The sequence below is a fragment of the Chrysochloris asiatica genome, unplaced genomic scaffold (assembly GCF_000296735.1).
Source record: "Chrysochloris asiatica unplaced genomic scaffold, ChrAsi1.0 scaffold00071, whole genome shotgun sequence".
NCBI classification, from domain to species: Eukaryota; Metazoa; Chordata; class Mammalia; order Afrosoricida; family Chrysochloridae; genus Chrysochloris; species Chrysochloris asiatica.
In genome coordinates this window covers 12,485,023-12,494,494 of record NW_006408589.1, presented here as the reverse complement: position 1 = coordinate 12,494,494, position 9,472 = coordinate 12,485,023, and the positions used below count along the sequence as shown (strand labels likewise).

The 9,472-nt window shown below is 41.1% G+C and overlaps 1 pseudogene; it reads right to left on the bottom strand.

Moving 5' to 3' along the window:
* Positions 1-7,187: 7,187 nt before the first annotated feature.
* The window catches only part of LOC102836714, a 6,142-nt pseudogene continuing 3,857 nt past the window's right edge, over positions 7,188-9,472 (bottom strand).

Below are 9,472 nucleotides of genomic sequence, written 5' to 3'. Positions count from 1 at the left end.
GATTTAACAACAACAACCCAATTATTTGGAATCCTGGTATGGTGGGCATAGCAGGATAACGCCCTGGACCACAAGGTCAGTTTGAACTGCAAGATAGGCAGCTCAAACCCACCAGCCACTCCTCAGAACTCTTATACAGGGTTGCTACGAGTCAGAATCAACTCAACAGCACTTAACAACCACAGACCCAATTATTTAGCGGGAATTACCAAGACAGTGGGTAAAAGAGCCTTATCAAGTACTTCCACTGCATTGCAATATCAGAATTATTGTCTTGAGGTTCCTCTAGTCTCTAGCCAGCTGGTCTTTTTAAAAAAAACAAAAACAACAACAACTGAGTTTTGTTCTACTTTCTTCTCCTTTTCTATTCATAACCTCTATTGTGTCCCTGGTCCGAATGGTTGGTAGTGGTAGCTGGCACCAGCTGCTTCTTCTGATCTCAGACTGGATGAGACCATGTCTCCTGTGGGCAAGTCTTTTCTTTGAGTCTTTGGTTTCCTTCCTTCTCTTTTGTTCCAGATGAAAAGAGATCAATAGTTGTATCTTGGATGATTATACCATTGCTCTCCCTCTGCTCCTTTACCTTCCTTCCCTCTGAGGTATTCACATAGTGGCTGAGCCATTTGAAAACAACTTGTTGACATTACAGCACTTCATTCCTAAAAGCTTCAGTTATATCTCCTAAAAACAAGAAAAAGTTCTGACATGATTACAGTCCTAATATCATTTCCAAGGTATCAGTGATAAAACAATAGTAGCTAAAATGCATTCCGTATTCACATTTCCCCAATCGCCCCAAGAATATTCTTTGTAGACTCTTTTTATTATTATTATTTTTAAATCCAGAATTCATTCATGGATCACTCACTGCATTTGATGCCTTCTTGATCTTTGGATAGAAAGAGACTTATTTAAAGGGAATGCAAGTATAATTCTCAAATAAATACTTTCGGAAAAGAACCTTTGGATTCAAAGTGAAAAGAAAAGCTCCTTCCACAAAGGATCATTGGATGCCACATAATTCTCATGCCTAACCACAGATGGGCAGATGATTTCTTAGAAGAGCAGATGGGCTCTAATTATTCCAACAGATCAATGCCATCTGCTCCCTACAAAAAGGAAAACTGGTTAAAAGTTGGTGTCAAGGAGGTCTTAGGCCTAATTTGTTCTGGGCCTGTTTTAGGTGTTAAAGATTCAGGGAAAATACAAAACAGCCCTGCTTTCACAGGGTTTACAGTCTACTTGGGAGAAAAAGAGATAGAAAAGATTAGAAATAAAATGGTCAGGCTAGATTGCTGACAGAGAAATAGAGGAACACAAGCCAACAGCGACAGTGAAGGAAGAAGTCACATCGATGCTGGAACCTGAAGGAGAAGAATTTGCCAGTTGAAGACAGAGGAGGGCTATTAGCAGGAAAAGCAGCCTGTGTGAAGACCCAGGAGTGAGAAGAGCTGAGTGTGTGCTGGACACAACATAAGTTCAATTGTGCAGTTTGAGGGAAGCATGGGTAAACTTGGATTTTACTACACTTCTGGTAGTATAGTGGTTACAATCGGGCTGCCAAGCTCAAAGTCAGCAGTTTGAAAATACCAACGATTCCACGGGAGAAAGATAAAACTTACAACTTCGGAAACCCTGTGCAGGGTTGCTATGAGTCAGAATCGACTCCACGATACTTAACAACAACAACATTATAACCTGAAGTGGAGTCCTGGTGTGGTGCTGTGGGTTAATGAGCCAGACTGCAAAGCTGTTTGAACTGCAAAGTCAGTGGTTCAAGATCACAACTGCTCCTTGGAAACCCTATACAGTGTCGCTATGGGTTGGAATTGACTTGATGGAACTTAACAACAACAACGCTATAATCTGGAGGATAAGCAATTGAAGGGAGTAGCATGACTAGATCTTCATTTTACAACTATATCCTGGCACTGTGTAGAATGGTGGAGCGAGGAAACAGAGACAGACCACCTGGAAGGCTGTATAAAGTGCAGGTGTTGGTGCCTAATCTAAAGTAGTGGGAGTAGAAATGGAGAGAAGGAAGCAAATAGATACTGGTATGAGACAAATTTTGGAAGTAGAAGCCAAAGCTCTTGTGAAAAGGATGAACATAGGGAGCAACAAAAGAGGAGAAATCTAGCATGGCATCTATATATCTATAATCAGGACAATGTTTAGAATGTTGTTGTTGTTTAGTGCCATTCAGTTGGTTCCAACACATTGAGACCTCCGTAGAGCTTTTGAGGAGAAGGTGGTGGGATTGAACCACTGATCTTACAGTTAGAAGTTCAGTGCTTATCCTACAGGACTCCAATGTTTAGAACAAGAGTAAGCAAACTGCCTCCTCTGGGCCAGAGGCCTGTCATTGTGAATAAAGTTGTATTGAAACAGAGTCATGACAAATTGCTTTTATATTATAGTGGTTACGAATGGGGCTGTGCTAACCTGAAGGTCGGCAGTTCAAAACTACCAGCCGTAAGTGGTCGGGTCTCCTCAGTGCAAACCCTCTTCCAAGACTAAGACTCAATAGGAATACACGCTGTGATTGGTGACCATGCTTGTTACCCATAAGGGGAAGTGAGGGAAAAACAGCAATGAAGCGGCGAGCTAAGCCCTACAATGTTCAATAGACTCCTGTGAACCTGGGTGGAGACCTGGTTGGCCAGCAGTGTGGCAAGACCTGGGGACTCTTGGGACCAGAGTCAGTGACACAGCCACAGAGGACTAGAGTGGAAAATGAAGCGTCCAGCTGATAAGAAGAGAGGGCATATGCGCAAAAACACCCACACTTGCAGATAATACCCACTTGACCTGGCTTCAATGACTGGATGATCAGAGCTCAACCAGAAGAAGAAAGAAGAGGGAAAAAGCATAATATGATAAACTTGGCCTAAACCTATGGATGCAGTAGCTAAAAAGAGGAAACAAATCCTTACTGCAAGAATCATTCCCACCCCCTCCACACACAGAGTAGACAGGGACGGGCAACTTGAACATTGGCTACCCAAAAGTTCGCGCTACAAAGGCAAGAAGTGACTGGTTTACAAGCTTTCAAGAGGGAACCTAGATCCAGAGGGCATGGAGGAAGGTAGAATCTCCACTGAGTAGTATCCAATCTGTCTAGGTGGGGCTGATGAAATGAAATGCATATAGGTCTCTTATGATACAGTAGTGAATAATTGTTATCAGGATGGATTGCGAAGGTTGGAAATGTAAAGGTAGATGTTTTGTAGCAAGGAGGGGAGCGATTAACTTTTCAGTCTAGGAGTGGAGGTCCCTAGGACCATCAGTGGAGAAGAGCAGAGAGCGGGACCCTGCCCAGAGAAGCAGTGATGCCTGAGATGGAGGCAGAGACGATGACGACGTGGAGAGATGGAGCAGCTGGAGACTTTAGATCCAGAGAGGGAGAGGGGCTGTGTGCTGACGACCAGGGTAGGGGGGAAACAGGCTTGCAGGGTATTTGGTTGGTTGATGATGCATGGAGGGGATTGTAACTATGGCAATGAAATGACATACGATAGAATGAATGTAAAACTAACGTTCTCCCATGTAAACTATCACATAATTCACAATAAACCATTTAAAAAAAAAAAAAAACTACCAGCCTTTCCGCAGGAGAAAGATGAGGCGTTCTGCTCCAGGAAAAGATGTATAGCCTCAGAAACCCTATGCAGGGTCGTTATGAGTCGGAACTGACTCCACGCTACTTAACATCAACATGGCTGCTTTCAGTCCCTAGGTGGTACCAATGGTTGATAAACTCAGCTGCTTGTCGAAACGTTGGAGGTTCGAGGTCACTCAAAGTCACCTCAGAAGAAAGCATGGTGGTCTACTGCAGTAAAAGCAGCCACTGAAAACACTATGGAGGGTAGTCCCACTCTGATATACATGAGGTTGACATGAGTCAGGATCAACTCTATAGCAACTAGGTTGTGGTTTTAGCTGCTGTCACACCACAACAGCAAAGCTGAATAGTTACAAAAGAGACTGTGTGGCTCACAAAGTCAAAGATTTTATTATTGGGATACTTTAAAGAAAATGTTTGCCAGTTTCTCTTCTGTTGTTGTTCTTGTTATATTGAACATTTGTCTCCAAAATCATATTTCAAAGGCATCAGTATTCTTTACTCTTCCTTATTCATTGCCTACCTTTTTTTCACATGCATATGAGGTGATTGAAAATACCCTGGCTTAGGTCAGGAGCACCTCAGTCCTCAAGGTGACATTTTGCTTTTTAACACTTAACAGAGATGTTTTGTAGCGGACTTATCCAGTGCAATGAGTTGTTGGCTTTCTTGACTGTTGCTTCTCTGGGTGTTGATTGTGGATCCAATTAAAGGGAAACCTTTGACAACTTCAATAATTTCTGATTTATCATGATGTTGCTTACTGTTGTCATTGTGAAGACTTTTTTTTTTTCTTTAAATTGAGGTGTAATACATACTGAAGGCAGTAATCTTTCATCTTCATCAGTAAATGCTTTAAATCCTCTTAGTGGTGGTAGTGGTGGGTGTGTTGGAGAGTTGGTTCCAACTCATAGTGACGCTGTACAGTGTTTCTGAGGCTGTAAATCTTTATGGGAGCAGAAAGCCTCGTCTTTCTCCCACGGAACAGCTGGTAGTTTTGAACTGCTGACCTTGAGGTTAGCGGCCTGATTCGTAACCACTACTCTAGCAGAGCTCCTTTTTGCCTTCAGCAAACAAAGCTGTATCATCTGCATATTACCCATTGTTAATGAGTCTTCCTTCCTTCAATCCTGATATTATGCTGCAGTATTTTTTCATATAGTCCAGCTCCTCAGATTATATGTTCAGCATACAGATTGAATTGAAAAAATATGGTGAAAAAAATACAACCTTTAAGTATATGCTACCTGTTTTTAAGCCAGTCCTTATCCCCTTGTTCCATTTCAATAATTGCCTCTAGGGCTATGTAGGGGTTCCTCATGAATATAATTATTGTGGAATTCCCACTCTGAAATATTACCCATAATTTGTTATGATCCACACAGTCAAATGTCTTTACGTAGTCAGTAAAACAGGTTTTTCTGGTATTCTCTGTTTTCAGCCTAGATTCACCTGACATCAGCAATGATATCCCTCATTCTTCATCCTCTTCTGAATCTGAATTGAATTTCTGATGGTTCTCTGTCAATGTAATGCTGCAACCATTTTTAAATTATCTTCAACAAAATTTTACTTTCATGTGCTGTTAATGATCTTGTTTGATAACATCAACATTCTGTTGGGTTACCTCTCTTTGAAATAGGTCTCTTCCAGTTGGGGCTGATCAGAGAGCTTCCAATTTTCTCTGCATAGGGAGTGAGCGCTTCCAGTGTTGCATCTATTTGTGGAGATATCTCAATTGGTAATCCATCAATTACTGGAGTCTTATTTTTTTGCCAATATTTTCCATGCAGCTTGGACTTCTTTCTTCAGTACCGTCAGTTTTTGATCATATGCTACCTGCTGAAATGTATGAATGCTAACCAATTCTTTTTGAAGTATTAACTCTGTGTATTCCTTCCATCACCATCTTCTTCATTTTCTAACTTTTTATTGTGACGTGAGTGCAGGTTTACATAGCAGATCATCAGTTTTACAGTCAACAAGCCATACTTCATGCTTTCTCAAGGAGTGCAATTTCCTCTATATAACATACCATATACCACTTCTCTGTGTTTCTTGCTTTCATTTCTCCTCCCTTCCCGGCGTTTCTGAATTTTGTCCTTAGGTAAATGCTGCCCTTTTCATCTCAAATGGTTGATCATTTTATGGCCCATGTGCTCACTAGTATTGTTGTCCTCCCTATATTCTTATCCATTGCTTGGCTGAAAATTAAGCCAAATTCAGTGAGTTCAATTCCAGATCTGACAGGTGACAAAAGACCATATTTCAAGGTTCTACCAGTCTCTCTCTGACCAGTAAGCCTGGTAATTTTTTTTTTTTTTTTTTTTTTGAGTTTTGTTCCACATTTTCTCCCATTTTATCCAGGAGCTTCTGAAGCGATTTCTTTCAGAGCATTTAGGGGTGGCAGACAGATGCTGTCTTAGTTCTTCTGGTCTCAGGGTCAGTTTCCTTTTTTAGATGCTTCTTGCATCTTTTAATATTTTGCACATAGACTCCTTCACTATCACAACTTGAAGCTTTTTTCTTAAGTTCTTTTACCATGGGAAATATTGAATGTGTTCTTTCTTTTTGGTTCTCTAACTCCAGGTCTTTCCACATTTCCTTATAATACTTTATTTTGTCTTCTTGAGTCACACTTTGAAATTTTCTGTTCGCCTCTTTATTAGCCTCATTTTTTCCATTCATTTTAACTATTCTACATTCAAGAATAAGTTTCAGAGTCTCTTCTGACATCTATTTTGGCCTTTTCTTTCTTTCCTGCCTTTTTAATGGCCTTTTGCTGTCTACATGTATGAAGTCCTTGATGTCATCTACAACTTGTCTGGTCTTTGCTCATTAGTGTCCAATGTATCAAACCTATTCTTGAGAAGTCACTAAATTCGGCTGGGATATACTTAAAGTAATACTTAGACTCTCTCATGAACTTGTTTTCATTTTCTTCAGCTTCAACTTGAACTTGTTTACTCAACTTGGTGGTCTGTTCCACACTCAGCCTCTGGCCTTGTTCAGACTGATTTTTTTTTAGTGTTTTCACGTTTATTGAACTATAAGGCAACAGCAAAATTAACATAACACAATATTCATTTACTCCACATCAACATTCCTTACACCAATGGAAAGTGATCCGTTCAACAGGCAGAGACTCAAGGGCTCCTAATAGCTCTGCACCTGGTATGGCTGCCTATCCCAAGGGCCAGGCCTGAACATCACACACGCTGGCTTCCCTTAAAGATGCAGGCTTTGCTCTACTGCTGTAGACTGGGTCTTTTGACCTGGATCTTCTTCCTCTTTCAATTCTGGGTTGCTATTTTTAACAATTTGAGGGACCCATCACAATACCAAATCATCACCCAAAAATTGGAGTTCAATTTGATTAAAACATAAACTGAGATGTGTGGCCTAGAAGTATAAAGGAAAAGGCACCCTAAAAGACTCTCTGACTTCTCCAGTCCACCTGTAAGAATGAAGGGGAACTGGGAAGAGGAGAAATCTACATGCATCACTGAACTGGACATCACTGCCTGGAGCCTCCGGAACAGTTGCCCTCTGGCGTTTAACCCTACTTACCTGACAGCTGCTCATAGAGTTTGGGCACATAGTCATCCCATTCGGCTTGGTAACATGTGTCGGCAACTGGGGACCCGAGCTCGTACTTTATGCGGAAAGATGCCACCTTGAACTTGCCACGGTGGTCTCCAGATCAATTGCTGAGAATGGGTTCGTCACACAGAGCATTTAGACCTGCTCATAGACCAGCCAGACATAACGGTGTCCTGCTCATAGACCAGCCAGACATAACGGTGGAGGCCTGTGTCCTTGGGAGGCCCGGAGCCCACATAATCGGAGAGGACTGTACCACTGCTGACATCATTGCCCTTCATGTTGACCACCAGAAAATGGTGCCACTCCCCGAATTTGGGGTCCTTCCTGCTGGGTGCATCTGGCTTACAAGCATTCAAGAAAAAGCCTAGATCCAGAGGGCAGGGAGGAAGGTAGAATCTCCATTAAGTTATATCCAATTGTCTGGGTGGGGCTGATGAAAGGAGATGGGGATAGGACTCTTATGGTACAAATAAATTAATTAAAAAAAAAAAAAAAGCGCTCAAATAAATGATGGCTGATCACTTCCAAAATGTGACAAGAAACAAATTTGTAAAAATTATAGATACAAGAGTTGTCCAAATCTCAAATGAGATAAACCCAGAGAAATACACTTCAAAACATATCCTAAGTAGACTTCTAAAAACTAAAAAAGTAAGCAAAGTATCCAAACTTCCTTATGCTGTATCCTATTCTTAGAGGTTGTTGCAGCTGAGTGGTCACAGTCAAAAAACAAGGTCTCTTGTTCTCCTGGATCAGGGGGAAGCTGATGATACAGAAAGTCATGAGTTTACGGTCAGAAACTCTTGTAGGATGTTAGGGTGACCACCTCCTAGTTTGGGTGGCTCCATGGAGAACAATCTCTCTCTCTCTCTTTTTTTTTTTAATTGTGAATTTTAAGTTTTATTGTGATTAGTTTCCATGGAGGAACATCAGTTTTACACCATCGTTTCATTGCAATGATTATAATCCCCTCTGTGCATCATTATTCAACAGTATTTGCTTCCATTCCTTCTGGTTTGTTACTTTTGGGGGTTGGGATTGGGGGCAAGGGTATGTACAACAAATCATTCAGGAATATATAATAATTGAAACAACCAAAGGACACATTCTGAAAGCCTGCCCCCTGGCCACCAGCACCTGGCTGCCAGCACACAACCTTTCTCTTTCCATGAGTCTGGAGTCTTTGGCTATTCTCTCTCTCTCCTTGCTCTCATCTGTCTCCATCTCTGATGTTGCTGCTTCTATGGATAGGGTTCTACATTCCACTGGTGCTCTTTACCTTTGATGGTCCTAGGGTTCTTTGTTTCTGGACTATAGGACTAACTATGCCCCTTTTTTTGTTACAAAACTTCTACCTATATAATTGTGACAGTTGCAATTAGTCATGATAACAATTACTCACTATTGAATCATAAGACTCTTATCCCGATCTCCTTTCACCAGACCCATCTAGACAAGATGAAAACTATTCAGTGGGGATTCTACCTCTCCCACCACACACACTCTGAAACTATACTCCCTCTTGAAAACTTGCAAACTAGTCACTTCATGCCTTTATTTTTGTTGTTGTTAAGTGCTGTAGAGTCAGTTCTGCCTTATAGCAACCCTTTATAGGGTTTCCTAGGAGTAGCTGGTGAGCTTGAACCACTGATCTTGCAGTTCAAATGGCTTTGCAGTCTGGCGTATTGACCCACAGTACCACACCAGGACTCCCATGCCTTTATAACCCTTCCCATTTTATGTAGTCAATGTCTAAGTTGCCCATCCCTATCAACCCTGTATACAGAGGGGATAGGATTGATTTTAGATGTGTGAACTCCTTCCTTCTCAGTTGGTATTTTGAGCTACTGCATCTGTATAGGTCAAGTTCATCAAATTGTAGCAATTTGCACTTGTTTCCTTTACCAAAAAAAGGGGGGGGTTATTTATTCTTTTCCTTTTATCTTCCTCTAGTCAAGTTCTTCTGACATCCATTTTGATTTTTCCTTCTTTCTTGTCTTCTTAATGACTTTTTGCTTTCTTCATGTATGATGTTCTTGATGTCAGCCCACAACTCTTCTGGTCTTCAGAAATAAGGAGGTCCAAGAGCTGAACATAAAATTTCAAAGATCAGCTAGAGAAGATAAAGCTAAATATTACAACAAAATGTGCAAACATCTGGAATCAGAAAATCAAAAAGGAAGAACACGCTCAGTATTTCAAGCTGGGGGAACTGAAGAAAAAATTCAAGCCTTGACTTTC